The 15,073-nt window shown below is 55.2% G+C and overlaps 1 protein-coding gene across 1 annotated transcript in view; it reads left to right on the top strand.

The window, feature by feature from the left end:
• The window catches only part of npdc1a (neural proliferation, differentiation and control, 1a), a 32,925-nt gene that overhangs the window by 1,900 nt on the left and 15,952 nt on the right, over nucleotides 1–15,073 (top strand). The gene's annotated exons all lie outside the window — the stretch shown is intronic.

Here is a 15,073-nt window from a genome sequence, read left to right as displayed (position 1 = left end):
GTGGAGTTGGGCGGGGGAGGATGAGATGCGTTTATTGACGAATTGATGGGTAGGATCGTCAGCCTGGGTCTCATCAGCCCCTTCGCAGCAATGCATGATGTCGTCAAGTACTGGAATCCAGCTGCGAAGGGCTCAACGCCTGACCAGTTTAAAATAAGCTAGAAAATCCGTCGTAAATGCCGAAGCTGTGCTGGTGAATTTGGAAAAAATGTGTTTTTTTTTAAGTGCTGCGAATCCCAGTCTGTGTTCCCTCATTGCCTTGATCCTGGTCCCTTTTAAAACGTGGCCGTGCAGGGCTCTCGAGACAGCCGATCGAAACCAGTCCCCGTCTGCTCGTGAAAAACCGGCTGCAGGAGTTTGGGGTCCGGGGTCTCTGGTGCTGCCGGTCCCAGTGATCGGCCAAGCAGGCTCTTTCCCTCTCTGTCTGTCTGGAGGTCAGAGGTGTTGGCCAGTCCTGGTCTACCACTGTTCCAGCGTTCTGTCGTTTCGGCAGTTGGCAATTAAACTAATCGGTCCTGGAAACGAACGCTGAATAAATTCGTTTTTGATCGTTTCCCGGTGTTCAGAATGGAGGAGTGTAGAAAGACTTGGGGTCTCTGCTTGATGTGTGGTCAGGGTCAGCGCTCGCCCGCTGGGGTCCCCTCGGGTTGAGCTGCACCCCGTCTGGGGAAACGGGACTGAAGTCCCGGTGAGAAACGACACTCGGAATGAAACCCCGCCGCGGGTCTCGGGTTCGAATCCCCAGCGGAGCTCTAAGCCGCCCTCGGAGAAGGTGCTGTGCCAGGATTGCTCCAGGAGCGGGCCCTGCCTCCGGTTCCTCATTGCAAATGAGAATTTCTTCCGTGGTCCGGTAGAAAATGATGGATTCTACAGCAGCGATAAATAAAGGGCCGTGCTGTCGGCCTGTTGGACTGGCCGTTCTTTCCTTCTCTGTTCTGCGGCCCGTGGGGCTATGAAGGCAGCTGGGAAACGTCGGTCATCGGGCGCGAGTACCCGTCCTGTGCGCGTGAAACGGGCTGTGGTTCCCGCTGCAGGGAGCCGGGCTGCATCCCAAGATATCAGGCCAAGGCCTTCAAACCGCAGTCTGCGCTTTGCACCTATTTGGTCTCTCACTGCCTGTCCGAGGGGGGGGGTCCTCCTGCTTGCCATCAGCGGCTGTGTTGCTCAGTCTGTCTCCCACGAGCAGCGACGACGCCGCCTCCGGCCTGGTGCTCGTCCGCCCTGCGTTCCTCCCGTCTCGCGGTGCGGGCTGGGACGGAGCTCACTGAGGCAGCAGTGAGGGGGAGAAGGAAGGAAGGAGGGAGGGGCGGGGGAGAGACGGGCCGACTGGCTTTTCGTTTACAACAGTTCTGGTGCCCTTATGGGAGAGGGGTGGGCGAGAGAAGGGAAAGGGGGCTCCGCTCAGCCCACAGCAGGGGATACCGCTGTTCCCACACCCACAGACCTGAGCACGCCGGAGAAAACCAACAACCAGCGCCTGGTTATGTATACGGCAGACGTGTATGGGAATGCTTTACGCAAAGGGTGGTGGGAGCAGGGAATAAGTTATGTTGTTGAAGCCGACAAGCAAACGAAACCCTGGTTTTGTTCACTAAACGGCAGCTGCTAACTGCCAAACAGACTAGACGAGCTCAGTGGTCTTCTTTTGCTTGTGCCTGTTCTTGTTTTTTTTTGTTTTTTTTCCGTACCAGCAAAGCTTGCTGGGATTGAGCGGCGTGGGGGAGAGGCAGGCGTCAGAGGTCGTGGCTCTCGGACTCCTGACGCCTCTTATCGCGGTGGCGTAATGGAAAGGCGCTATCAGAGCTACTGGAACAGGCCAGAGCAACACCCCTCCCAGCCAGGAATAGCACTTGTCTGCGTGCTGCTCAAGCTCTCTCTCTCTCCACCCAGCCTCTTCTGTACAGATCTGGAGCCACTGTGCCTCTCTCCTGGGTTTTACTGAACTCCTTTCATGTTCAGAGAAGACCGGGGAAGCCACAGAATTAGCCCTGGTGTGGATTGTCTTTAATTTTGCTCAGGGGCTCTCCCATTAAAACGACAGCCCCAGGTTCAGTTTTCAAGGAGGAGCCCAGGTGTGAGCATCTTCTCAGCAGATGTTTTTCACCCGGGTATCCCCGTTTTCCCAAGAACGTATGTGGGCGCACGGGGACATTCCTGTTTCCTGCCTCTCTCCGTCACTCCGGGTGGATTAGTGTCTCTCGACGCCGCGAGGTGCTGATCAGTGGAAAGCCCGATGGCGCCTCTGCAGTGTTTTAAATGTCAGTCCGTTCATCAGAGGCGCCATAACCCTGTCCAAGATAACGCCATCCTATTGCATAATCGCTGCACGTGCACGGAGCCGCTGGGGTGCGCTGGCGGGAGTTGCGAGGTTTGCTGTGGTGAGGAGCAGCGAGGCCATGCGAGCAGCCCCTTCTGTGGTTGTGCTGGGTGGAGGCCGTACTCAGATGTGCCTCTAAGTGGCGCTGTGTTGCACGGGCCTCTGTTGAGCCCTGGCACCCCAGTCTTGCTTCTGGATCACGGAGGAGCCCTTGTTCGTCAGCCGGAGGAGAGAGCGGGGAGGAGGTTCCAGGCCGTAACTTGAGCTGTTACGGCTTCCTGCAAACGTTTCCAGTCCCACAAGCTTCCCCAAAACATTCCCCAGGCGTGGAGGTGTTCACCCCTCTCCCAGCTCCCTGGATCCACCGTTGTCATCCCCCTGAAACGGAGGATCGGTTCCTGCAGCTGGCTCTTCTCTCCCATCTGCAGATTTGCATCTTCCATTGTGTTTTTTTCTCTTTTGGGATCTAAGCATTCCGACTTCTCCTGCAGGCCGTTCCCCCGGGAGCTCCGGGCTCTTTTCCGTTTCTCTTCCTCCGGATTTTGGAAGACGGGGAGTTCCGCGGTGCCAAGAGGTTTTGCTTCTCCCTGTCGGAGTGTTGTGACCTTGGCAGCTGCTTGCGTTCGCTTTGTTATAAGGGGTCGTTTTCCCCCTACGAAACGGGAAGCACTTCTTTACACAAAGAGTTCTGGGGGTCCGAGACGAGCCCCTGGCCCGGGCCGTTAAAGCTGGCTCCGTGGGACGGCCTGAGTGGGTTCTCGTGTGGGCACACCTAGCTGTGCAGCGAGCGAGATGGGTCGAAAGGTCATTCCTGACCTCCCTCATGTTCTTCTAAGGCCCTGGACAGGGGTTAGAGAATGATTGGACATTCACGGCACATGCACACACACACACACGTACGCGCACCCTGTGTTCTCAGGAGCTTGTGGAAAGGGATTGATCACTCCCGAGTCACAGTGTCACCCCTGAGCCACGCGCACAAGCGCACACACACACACACCCTGTGTTCTCAGGAGCTTGTGAAAAGGGATCGATCACTCCCGAGTCACGGTGTCACCCCTGAGCCACGCGCACGCGCACAAGCACACACACACCCTGTGTTCTCAGGAGCTTGTGGAAAGGGATCGATCACTCCCAAGTCGCAGTGTCACCCCTGAGCCCCAGCAGGTGTCACAGCCATGAGGATAAGCTCATGAGCCCTTGGCTAAGCCAGCCTGTCCTGGCAGAGCGCTTACAGACGGGCAGGGGCGACTCCTAGCCACACCTGAAGGGCTCCTGCCGGCGCTCACCTGCTCTGTCCACCCTGCTGCCCACGTTGCCCCCTCCTCTGTCTCGGGTGCGGGTTCGGAGACGCCGTGTGGGCGTTAATCCGGTTACATAAGGCCGTAAGCAGTGTGGCGTAGCTGAATATCACCAGCCCCCTGTTTTCTGGAACAGGAAAGCAAATTTCAATCAAATCAGTAAACCCATTAGGAAAATGAAGAGGTGCAGTTATGTGTAAGACTGGAATTGTGGATTCTTAATATAGAGATAAATACAAGTCTCTCTACTCCCTTGGGGGTCGTTATCAGTGTACAATAGTAGAATATAAATGCTGCAGTACTTCACCTGCTGTGTTTTCAGGTAATGTTATAGCTTTAGTATTCTAAAACATATTATACTATAGTAGAATATTAATGCTGCTGTACATCATACACCCTGTTTCTGGGTATTGTCACAGCTATAGTATAGTAGAATATATTATACTATAGTACAAAATGAATGCTGCAGTAGTTTGGGTTGAGTGTTGGTGTACTATAGTAGAATATTAACACTACAGTACGTGTCGCACTGTTATAGCTATAGTAAAATAGAATATTGTACTGTAGTAGTGTACAGTATATTTTGTAGTAGAATATTAACACTTCAGCACTCAGAATTTTATATTAGCGTTCTGTTCTGAAATATTAACACACTCTCTCTAGGTACTGCCACAACGTATAGCTCACAAAACGCAAAGAACATGGCAGCTCTTTTGGAAACCTGGCAACTAAAACTGTGGATTCGGCGCGTGAGCTCTGTCCAGTTTGTCCTGTTCAGCCCCTCCTGCTGAAGTCCTCTCCCCATAACTGCCCGCTCCGCGTGTAGAGCATTGTGAGCCGGTATGCATTGTGCTTTGTGTCTCGCTGTGTGCGAGTGAGGTGGTGCTCGGCTGCTATCCGACTTGAGAAACGGGCTCCACCTGTTTGCACAGCAACTGGATTTCTGACACCCGGGGGCCCCCCCGCAGCGATTAATCTTTCCTGCAGAGTCGTGGACAGGCTCTGCGAGACCGCGGTGTGTGTGTGTGTGCGCGTTTAATACCACTGCAGCAACTCGGCTGGAATGGCCTTCTGAGATCGGCTCTCAGAGCCAGCAGAGCACAGGGACGCGGATGGAAACTCTTGCAGGAGCAGGTTGTGCAGTGATAGTGAGACAGTTTCTAATTGGGCCGTGCTGTGAAGGCTTGGATGTGAGGGAGAGAGCTCCGGACACTCAATCCAAAGGGATCTGGTGGGCAGAGGGGTCTGATCTCATCGGAATGTTATTCTGGGTTTCCAAATTTGCTCACAGGCCACGGGCTGCAGGTTGACCTCTATACCCCCAGACTTCTCCAGCGGACAGTTCCAATTTTATGATTCCAGATAGTAGAGCTTTATATCTAGGGAAAGGTGTACAGCAGGTGTACTCGGTCTGCAGGCCTCCCCCTTACCTGCATTGCTGGCTTTTGCTACAACCAGCTTCTTAATTAGATGATAATTAACAGGACCAGCATTATAATTAAGGAACTGGCTGTACCACTGTAACGGTAAGCTGGGCAGCCCTGGGCTGTAGTTTGGATGATGATAGGGTCTAGGGTTACAGTTAAGGCATCCAGTCCTAGTCATGGAGGGCCTAGTGAGTCATTTACGTTCATCCACGGGGCTGACATGTCTGTCCTGGGATTTGAACCCACAGCCTGATCCCCGACCACCGCGCCACACTGCTCCACACAGGTTTTCCTGCTGGGCTTCTCCTAGGTCTTCAGGTGTGGATGTTTTACAAAGCCCGCAGGGGACACTGCAGGACATGGGTTACAGAAGCCTGGGGTAGAGGCAGGCAGCAGCGTCAGGTCTGGGGTGAGAAAGGTAGAGGCTGGTGCAGGGATGCATGGAAATTCTGTGCTGTGGCTCCGACCTCAGGCAAGCCAGTTTGCTGGGGCGTCGGTCACAATAGGATTAATGTTAACTCCTGATGCATGTGAACAGTTTTTGTGTGCACAGCCTGTTCCTGTTTAAACATTTATTTCTGAAAGTGCCCTGCAGGCGCCTGGGCTGCTGTGCTTTATAACCCCGGCCTGAAAAAGTGCATTTGACAGGGCAGGAGCTCTAGGCAGAAAGCAGATGACAGTAAGATCTGGTGAGGAGCTCTGGACCGAACTGCTGCGGATGACACTCCCACTCCACAGCAGTCCGCTCCGCTCCGGGTTGTGCCGGCTGCAGGAGCCGCAGTAAATTTGTGCGGACAAACGCCGCATTCGGTGTCTGAGAGCTCCGGGCTGTGAGGCTGTTTTCAGTGGTGCAGCGAGAGTGCCCTCTCTGGTGCGTGGGTGGAGGGTGAAACGAGTTGGTGTGCATGAGTGTACACACACACACACACACACACACCACAGATCTCTCTGCTCGCTGTACAGTCTACTTAAAAATAACCAGAACATCATTAAAGTTCCACGGAGGTTAACAATCACCGTTTCTCTCAGTGGTCTGTTTTTTTTTTTTTATTATTCCATTTGTGATTTTTTTTTTTCCTCCAGAATTTCTAAATTTACCAGAAGCTGCGTATTTCCAGGCAAGGTCTTCATGCACTCGAAGTTCATCTCAATTAACTGTTGCCTAGCAACCACTCTCATCCTGCTTGCGATCGGCAGGGATGAATGAGACTGCTGGGCCAGTACAGTACCAGTGGATTGGAAAGTAGGGCTACTTGCACCAGGGCTGCCCTGAGCACGCCAAACCCGGATACAGTTCCAGCTGCTGGCAGTTCTGCAATTCTCCAATTGCAGAGACTGGTTCCCAGTCTGGAGAAGAATCTAGTGTTCCTGGTTCGGACTGGGAGGGAGTTGCAGGCACAGGGAGTGCACCAGCTGATTGCCCTGTTCCAGCAGTCTGCGGGCGGTGTCTGGGTGCCACTGGTCAATTTGCATTGTCGGACCTCCGTGGGCGATCGGGTCCAAAAGGAATGAGGAGCTCCTGAAGGGAGGAAGGCCCGCGATTCTTGTTCTTCTGATATCGGTTTGAAATCTCACTGGTAGCCACTGCGAGGACACAAGCACTGGGGTGATGTGATCGGAGTGAAAAGCGTGAAACCATGAGCTGGAGTGCCTCCAGAACTCCTGAAACACCTCCCTGGAGTGACGGCAGTCTTCGTCACTGCGTACGGAAGCTGACAGCACTGCCCTGTCTGTTCAACGATCGTGCCCGTCTCTCCGTTTCCTTCTTCCAGTCCCTCTCGGATCATTTTATCTCCCTCTTGCAGAGAGTCGGACGCTTCAGTTTGCCAGGCAGTACAGACAGCGCCCTTGTTTGTCACGATGCTGCAAAAGGGCACTCAGTTCAATATTACACTTGCATTATGAACGTGACGCAATTCTACTCATACAACCGTTGACCCCATTTGTTAAAGAAATTTCAGCCGAAATGTTGTACTCGGGTCCAGACTACTTGATTATTAGAGGTTCCAGGGCACTGTTTGGAAGGGTAGGGTCAATCCCATCACCCCCTTCAGCAGGAGAAGCTGACCTCTCCCCTCGCCCTCGTCCCCTGCGCAGTGGGGGATGGAGTGGATCCCACCTGTGTCTTAAGGGATCCTTAGGGATGAAGGGCATTTTCAGCTCATAAACATAAGGAATGAATTACCTGTCTAAAATGAAATTACCCACATGCCTGGGCTGTGACGGGCCGAATTACATTAAAGTGCAGCAGGATGGAACCTGTGTAACTGAGGATGAAATCAGTTTTGCTTTGATAAGATAAAATCAGCAGAAAAGGGGCATGCTGGACAAGACTGATCGGCACCAGTAGACCCCCCCCCACCCCCAGTGGAAATCAATGTGCTGCATTGCAAGAGACAGTAGATTGCAGCCTGCAGCCTCAGCTGCTGTCTTCGCTGTCTCGAGATGCTGTTTACAGGCTCGGGCTCATACCTGGGCTTTGAGCACCAGGTAAAGGACTTGTCAACACAACGTTCCTTCTTCCTTTCCTCTTCCTCAGAACCTTGGTGGGAATTTGGGATTCGTGCACAGGTCTGCAGTGCAAGTCGTCTCCGGAGGCTCCACACCCTTAACGCTGCCCCTGGAGTGAGTCTGTCCGCGTGCATGCACGTGTGTGTTCGTGCACGTGGATGCACTTGAGTTTGGGCGCTTCAGTGCGTGTGCTTGCTCATGCTGGGGTGTCAGAGACGCGTCTCCTGCTCCCAGCCTCCCACTGCCAGAGCCTCCTCAGCCCTCGTACTTCCAGCAGGGAGCCAAGTCTCAGCGGGGGGTGGGGGTGGGGAGGTGTGAGATGAGCTGTCAGGAGCGCGATATCGCAGTTCAGTGGCAGGGACAGGAGGCGAAAACAAACCGGGGTGTGAAATGGACTGAAACTGCCCTCCACATTTCAGAAACCGCAGAAAAAAAGCCATTTTTATCTGTTTATTTAAAAGTCTTTTGAGTAAATTAGCAAGATCCAGTCTTTCTCGTTAGCAGCAGGTGGTCACACCTCCTCCTCTCCGGTCCTGATTCCCAACCTTTTCGGTTCTCCCTTCCTCTGCCTTGCTTTCTCCTTCGGTCCCGGTGTTTCATAATTTCCTCTCGTTCTCTTCTAATCTTGAACCTTTTCTTTCTGCCCTTCCTTCCTGGTTCCAGCTCCTCGCCAGCGACCACGTTTGATGTCGTAGACCGGAAATAGGCCTCGAGGGCCTGATCAAATATTTGCGAGTTAAACATGAGGCCTGCTGCTGGGATGGCACCTCCAAGGTCACACGGAAGGGAGGCACTGTTGTCGTGGCTGTTTGGCGTGCAGGTGTACGGCCCTGTGAGCGATGCGATTTCTGTTTAATCGCAGGCGGTTCATCTGCATGAGCTTTGGTAGGACACCGGCAGTGCAGGGCATCGTGCAGGTGAAGCCAGGCCAGCCATCATGGGCCCGAGCAGTGCTCTTGGAGAGGTGCAGCGTTTATCATGCAGCTGCAGTGGTCTTGGTGGTACGGCGCGGTGTTTAGCATGAGCCTCCTTGTACACCTGTGCATGTGTGAGTAGTCTTTTCTTCCCGAAGGGCTTAAGCCCACTGTACAGAGCTGCAGATCACCCATATGGTCACAATGGAAAAACGCTTTGCTCCAACGGGGGTTTTGTGGCGGGGCAGGGCAGATCTCATTGGCTGTTCTGGGCTGTTCTTGACCTCTGACCCCGGGGTTGGTCCCGCTGGTCCTGCCGTTTGAGCTCCGGTCTTTGTCCGGGGTGTGGAAGGGCAGCTTCAGCCGGAGGAAGGGGGTTGCGATGTACCTCCTGCTAAGTGCGCCGAGAGAGGAAAGGCCGGCGTGATTGATCAGCCCCTGGGGGGGACCCCCTCATGGCAGCTGAGTTAGTGCGCGAGTGGACTGGCGGCCGGCGCAGTGCAGGGGGGGGGAGGGGCAGGGATGCCGTATCGACTGGCCTGGCCTGGCTCCGACTCGCTTGGCGCCTGGCCTGCGGAGAGGGGGGAGAGGGAGGGGAAAGGAGGGAATACGGGAGATGAGAAGACTGAGAGAGGAGGAGTAGGGAAGAGTCAAGGACAGGAGACAGGAGTGACAAGAGACAGGAGGAGGTCAGAGAAGAGAGAGGTCAGGGGGAGGTATGGACAGAGTGAGTGGGACTCTGATCTCTCCGGCTGAAGACCTGGAGACCTCAGCTGTACCTCTTCTCACGCGACACAGTGCCGTCAGGCTCTGCGTCAACATCCCCTGTATCTGTCTGTTTTATTTGATATCATAAACCCACCATATCACGCCAGCTGAAGATTTCAGGAGAGCGCCGTTTATTGTAAGGAAATTTTTCTCCTGCTTCGGGATTTTATATGAACATGCCACGCATAAACATGACGATGTTGATAAGGATTATTGTTATTGCTGTCTTGAGTAGATCATTTAGGTTAATCCGAGTAATAAAAATTGCAGTGTGAATGCTGTTATCCAGCAGCTGCCAGTCAAGCAGCCTGAGTGCCTTCTCCATTGTGCGGATTTCCTGATCCCCGACTCCAACAGGAAACCCACGCCGTCTCCGGGTCTGGCTGCTAGGCAACGGTTTCCTTGGGAACAGGCGTGACCCATCCGTCGACGCGGGCAGGATGTGACGGATGGGCACAGGGGCAGCGTGGCGCGCAGGAGGGCAGACCGAGAGAGCGGCCAGTTTTGAGACGGCGCTGCTGGTCCAGGAGCACCGCACCGCGGTGAAGGAGAACAACGGGGGTGGGTGGGAAGCGAGCCCAGCTCTCCACATCCCACTCCTTCGGTTGCTCAGCGACGGCTCGGCGGCCAGAACCCCACCCAGCCTCCTCTCGGAAGGCTCCAGGGGAATCGGCTGGAGCCTCGAGGCTTGGCGCGGTAGTCGCAGACACCCACCACTCTTCCCGTGAAGAGCTGCCTCCTGCCGTCGGCCCGAGCTGCACGTGCTCCGAGTTTTTTTCCCCTCGGGTCCTCCGTTTGGCCGCTGCGCTGTCGGGGTGGGTGTCTGGTTTGACAGCCAGCGCGTCCTCTTCGTTTCTCTCCTGGGTGGCAGAGATCACCCCGACAAGACTGGGCCCACAGAAGAGCTGCACAGTCCTTCCCCCCCCCCCCCATCCGCTCGCCTGCTTCTGCAGTGTCCGCGCCGAGCAGATCTGTCCCAAATTCTCCAGTGGCATCGGCGCCCCCTGGTGGGCACTGCCGCTCCTCCGTGCCAGCCAGCCAGGCCACAGGTCACCACTGTCCCTGACTTCCTTGGGCTCTGCTCATCCCACAGCTGAGCTGTTTTTGGGGTACCTGTGTGTTCCTGAGGGATTGCTTGGAGTGGTCTCGAAAGCTGTGCTGGCTGGCCGGGGACCCTGCGCGGTTCGCTCTCGCGAAAGCGTGGAGCAGGGAGACCCCGGGCACCTGTATCCCCTGGATCGCACGGCGTGGGGAGTCCCGGTGCTCCCAGTGAGCGAGCAGCCCGTCGCCAGGCTGGGAGTTTGATTACCGGAAGAGGCCGTGCTGCGGTCATTCCCGGATGGATGCGATCTGAGCCGCAGCAGGACAGGGCATCATTGCTCTCCTGGGAGCTGCAGAGCTCACACCTCTGTGGCAGTTTCCCTTTTCTTCCCCCCTCAGACTTCCTGCTGGTGAAAGATGTTGCACAGAGCTGGGGGTGGGGGGACGCACGGACATCAAAAAGTGGGAATAAGATCCATGTGCAGTGCTTCCACCTTTGTCTCCTTAACATTAAGTCTCTTTTGGAGTCCGTGCATGCTGAAGGGCCGAGGAGGCCGTTCGGTACGCCTGATTTCAAGAAATCCGTCGGATTGACTGTCGGAGCCTTTTGAACACCTGTGTCAGATCCCTTTCAAGACTGAAAAGGTTCCTTTCCTTCTGCCCGGCAGTCTTGGGCACAGCCTCCAGCCTCCAGGACAGCGAGTCCAGTTGCTTTAGAAGTGCGTTTTTCTAGCAACGCTCCAAGACTGACAGCTTCAGGACAGGCGCTGGGGTTTAACGGTGTCCTTCGTTTCCTGTTTTGCTGCCAGGTCCTGTCCTCCCCCCCCCCCCCCCCCCCCGTGTCTTTTCCACCTCGGGAATTGGCCGGCTTCGGGAATTTTTAGGGGGGGCTTCTTCGCAGGTGCTGGAGCTGAACGTGGGTCCCGTGTGCTCAGGCGGGTGCAGGCGTGACCTGCCTCTCTGGTCAACTCCCGTGGATCGCCCCGGCATCCCCCAGTCTCGGACTCCTTCCGTTTGGGAGTTGGCCGTTCTGAGCACTTGTCGGCGGTCGGTTTTTCCCCAACCTGCAGGTATGAAAAGCTCCTGCAGGCTGTGATCCGGGGACGGCCCGGTGTTTCGGCCAGGCGGTCCGCGAGTTGCAGTTCTGGGATCGATGCCCTTCCCTTGAGCGCTGACTCACCGCGAGGCGCAGAGCGGGCGGTGCGGCAGCTGTTAGCCGTGAAAGGTCAGCCCTTCCGCGGGCCTGCCTGGCTGTTAGATAACCTGCAATCTGTGAGCGTGTGTGTGTGTGGCGGAGGAGGAGCCCAGCGTGAGTGCGAACAGCGAGGGGAGACGCTGAGGGGGGGCAGCGTGCCGGCCCTGGCGCACGAGTCCCTGGCACCAGTGCTGGTTAGGGAGTGTGACCTTTCACGTTTTTATCACTACGGGCAGGCGTCGCAGTGCGCCACACCAGGCCACCACCCCACCATGTGGAATGGGGATTTTTGCGGGAGTACGTGCTAGTTGTCATTCTCTCTCAGATCTCCTGAATCTCTCTCAGGTCCTCTCGGAACCGTCTCTGTCCAGAACTAAAGAGAATGATTCCACCAGCCTGTCGGTTTGGGGCGTTTGCTTAAACCTCCGCATGCATCCGTTTGCTCCGGGTTTCTGCTTCTAGAGCGGAGAAATGTTCTGTAGCATGGTGACCGAATGTGTGTGCAGTATTCTAAACGCGGCCTGTCTAGTGTTCTACGATTTTAGTGTCTCTTGCATTGATCCTTTTTTTAAATGGCTTCCCCACGCTGTTGCGCTATAATGGCTGTTAGTGCAAAGCCTGGGCTGCAGTGCTTCATCATCTCTCCTTCACGTGTTCCTCCTGCGCCTGTCCAGTCTGCCCCCCCCCCCCCCCCCCCCCCCCGGATCAGCACTGGGTGACTCACACCTGGTGATGTCACCAGGCCAGTTGCCATGGCGGTCGTCACGGCAATGGGAGTTGAGTTATCAGTGGGGTGTAGAGTTCAGTGCCGGAGGCTAGCGGACGAGGGTAGGGTGAAGGGGAATTGTGTGGAACCCCAGGGGGCAGGTGAATCCTGGTGGTTTTTGCATGTTGACCATGGCTTACCTGAATGTGCCTCACTGTCACTGTGCTGTCCAAGTCTCAGTATCTCACTGCCCCAGTGCAGCAGGGGGCTTCACGGCGCTTTCCTTCTCCACAGAGCACTGCGGGGGTGTCTCAGGGCCGGGCAGCGTCTCATGCTGACTCGGGGTCCTGCTTGAGCGCAGTATCACGGCACAGTGTGTTAGTGCAGCCTGGCGGATATCAGCCTGGGAAGAGAGGCATGTGAGTTTTAAAAACTGAGAAGACCCCAAGGGGGGGGGGGAAAGTATGTTCCAGGCAGAAAACTACAGTAGGTTCATCTGCCTCTGTTATTTTAATTTATTAGATCCTGCAAATTCTCCAGGCAAGAGCCTGGACCATCCTCACCTGACCAGTTTACAGATTAGTGAGACGTCTCATGCAGGGCTGGAGTCGCTAATTACAGCGAAACTGCTTCTGTATGGGGTAGAGAGAGGCTCGGCATGTACAGTTCTTGTGCAACGCTATGTGTATTAATATGGTATGAAAGGAATGGAAGTTATAATAGTGTTGTATGAGCTGGAGGTAGGTGACCAATGACGTGTGGATGGCAAATCCCGGTGGGATTATTCAGCGTCCAGTCTTCTGTTAGGTTAAGATGGGTCAGTACTGTGAGGTCTTCTGCACTTTGAAAACTTGGATCGCTGTGCGTAAGGGTACGTGCATCTGTGTGGAGGGAAACGAGTTTAGATTCGTTTTTGCATGTTCATATTTTGCCACTGCATTTCTGCCTCCATGTGTCCAATTCCCAGAGATTTCCCTCACTTGTCGAACCCTCGACCCTGCCCCAGCTCGTGGTGTGCTCCCTACGGTGGAGGAGGCGGGCAGTCTGGGGGCCGGTACACCTTGCTAGGACCTGCAAGCCTTCTCTCCCCCGTCCCGTTCAGCAGACATAAGAGACGCTGCCAAAACGCCCCTGTCCGAAATTGTAGTCCAGTTTGCCAGCATGCTCTCCTTGCACCAGGCCCCTCCCCCTTCACTTCCTGTTGACACAGTCACCGGACCAATCGCCACCGCCCGACTTAATCCCCGCAGGCTTCTGGCAGATGGATCGTGAGCTGGATCCGCCATTCTGCTTCTCTCCCCCCTGCTGCAGAGTGTGCATCACTTGTGTGTGTGTGTCCATTAACCAGCCCCTCCCTCACCAGTCGCTCTGCGCTGTGCATTTCAGCACTAATTCCGATTAACGAGAAGCCTGTGCGTCACTGCAGGGCGATTATCTCAGCCCGCTGCCAGACTTCTCTCATCCCCTCTGGCTTTCTCCCTGGTTTTCCTCTCCCTCTCTCGCGCCGATGTTTGTCTCCCGCAGGGCCAGCGATGTCCGGGCCCGGGTTTTAAGCGGGCCTTGGCGTATCTGGGTCCGAGGTGAAATGGGCCGGGGTAATCGAGTTAATTTGGACATGGAAGTCCTTCTGACAGTCCTCTGCTGTACGCGGCCCCAGAGCGGATGAGTAGAGACGGGGGTTTTGCGGCTGGATTGTTCAGCTCGGCGCCAGACTCCTTTGACTCCAGATCTCACAGCGTCTCTCCATCCTTCCCTTTCTTTCCATCTTTCTCCTTCTCATCTCTCTCTCGAGAGAGAGTTATCGGGGTGGTGATTGTGGTGGTTAGCAGTGCTGCCTCGCAGCTCCATGGTCCAGGGTTCAATTCTGGCTTTGGAGGCCTGTCTTTGGGGAGTTTGCATGGTCTTGTATCCGTGTGGATCTTCACCAGGTGCTCCGTTTTGCTTCCCACTGCCCCACAACATTTGCCATTTGCTTGCTTTAGAATTGTACCTCTTTTTTTGTCACCAGTCTAACCAGAGATGAGGGTTAGGATTTGTTCCCAGAATGACCAGTACTGGCCCTGTAATTTAGACAGCACTGAAGCAGTACGGCGGCCCAGCTGGGCTACTTTAATGAGTGTGTATCATGTCTGATCATGTCTGATGCTCATCACCTGGCCATTGGAGAGTGTAAGATCCGCAGGAGGCCCTCCAGCCCCCAGGCTGTAGAGCCTCTCCGTGTGTTTTTCCGTTGCTTGTGCAGTGCGACGCCGTGTGCGCGGCGCGGTTTCTCGCTGGCAGAGAGAGAGGATCTGCGGTAAACAGGATCTGTGGCAGACGCCCACACGCTTTCCGGCCCCCCGCTGGGCTCCCGTCCTGTTCCCAGCCTCTGCTCTGCCGGCTCTCTTCTCTCCACTTACCGAATGACGATCGTGTCACGTTTGACCGATTTTAATCTCCTCCTAATAATGTCATTACGACAGCAGCAGGCATGAAAACCAGGAAATGCTGCGTCTCTCTGTCTCTCCAGGACCAGAGCTGGAGTTAGTGGTTACCCAGTCCCTCTATAACTTTCGTTTTGAATTGGAGTTTGATTTTTTTTTATTTCATACCCGCGTATCCAGATCGGTCAGCTGTTTTTTTTTTTTTAAGACTCACCTGTCTGGCTGCGGTCCGGTACCCACGCGTAGGAGAGGGGCGAGGGCAGCCTCGGGGCCAAGTCTGGCCTGGCGCAGGGTCGCCGGCGCTCTGGAAATCCTGGAGCGGACCTGACTGCTATGCAGCCGGAGTGTGATTGTCCCCCCCACCTGTCTCCCAGCTGGTCGTCCTTATTGCTCCCTTGTAAGCGAGGGCAGCGGGTGGATTGAATGGTGATGCCGAGCACTTCCGAGCGACGGGAGGGGCGGACAAGCCG

Source organism: Atractosteus spatula, chromosome 23, assembly GCF_055471065.1.
Source record: "Atractosteus spatula isolate fAtrSpa1 chromosome 23, fAtrSpa1.hap1, whole genome shotgun sequence".
Taxonomy (NCBI): domain Eukaryota; kingdom Metazoa; phylum Chordata; class Actinopteri; order Semionotiformes; family Lepisosteidae; genus Atractosteus; species Atractosteus spatula.
This window is presented reverse-complemented; position numbering and strand designations above follow the sequence as displayed.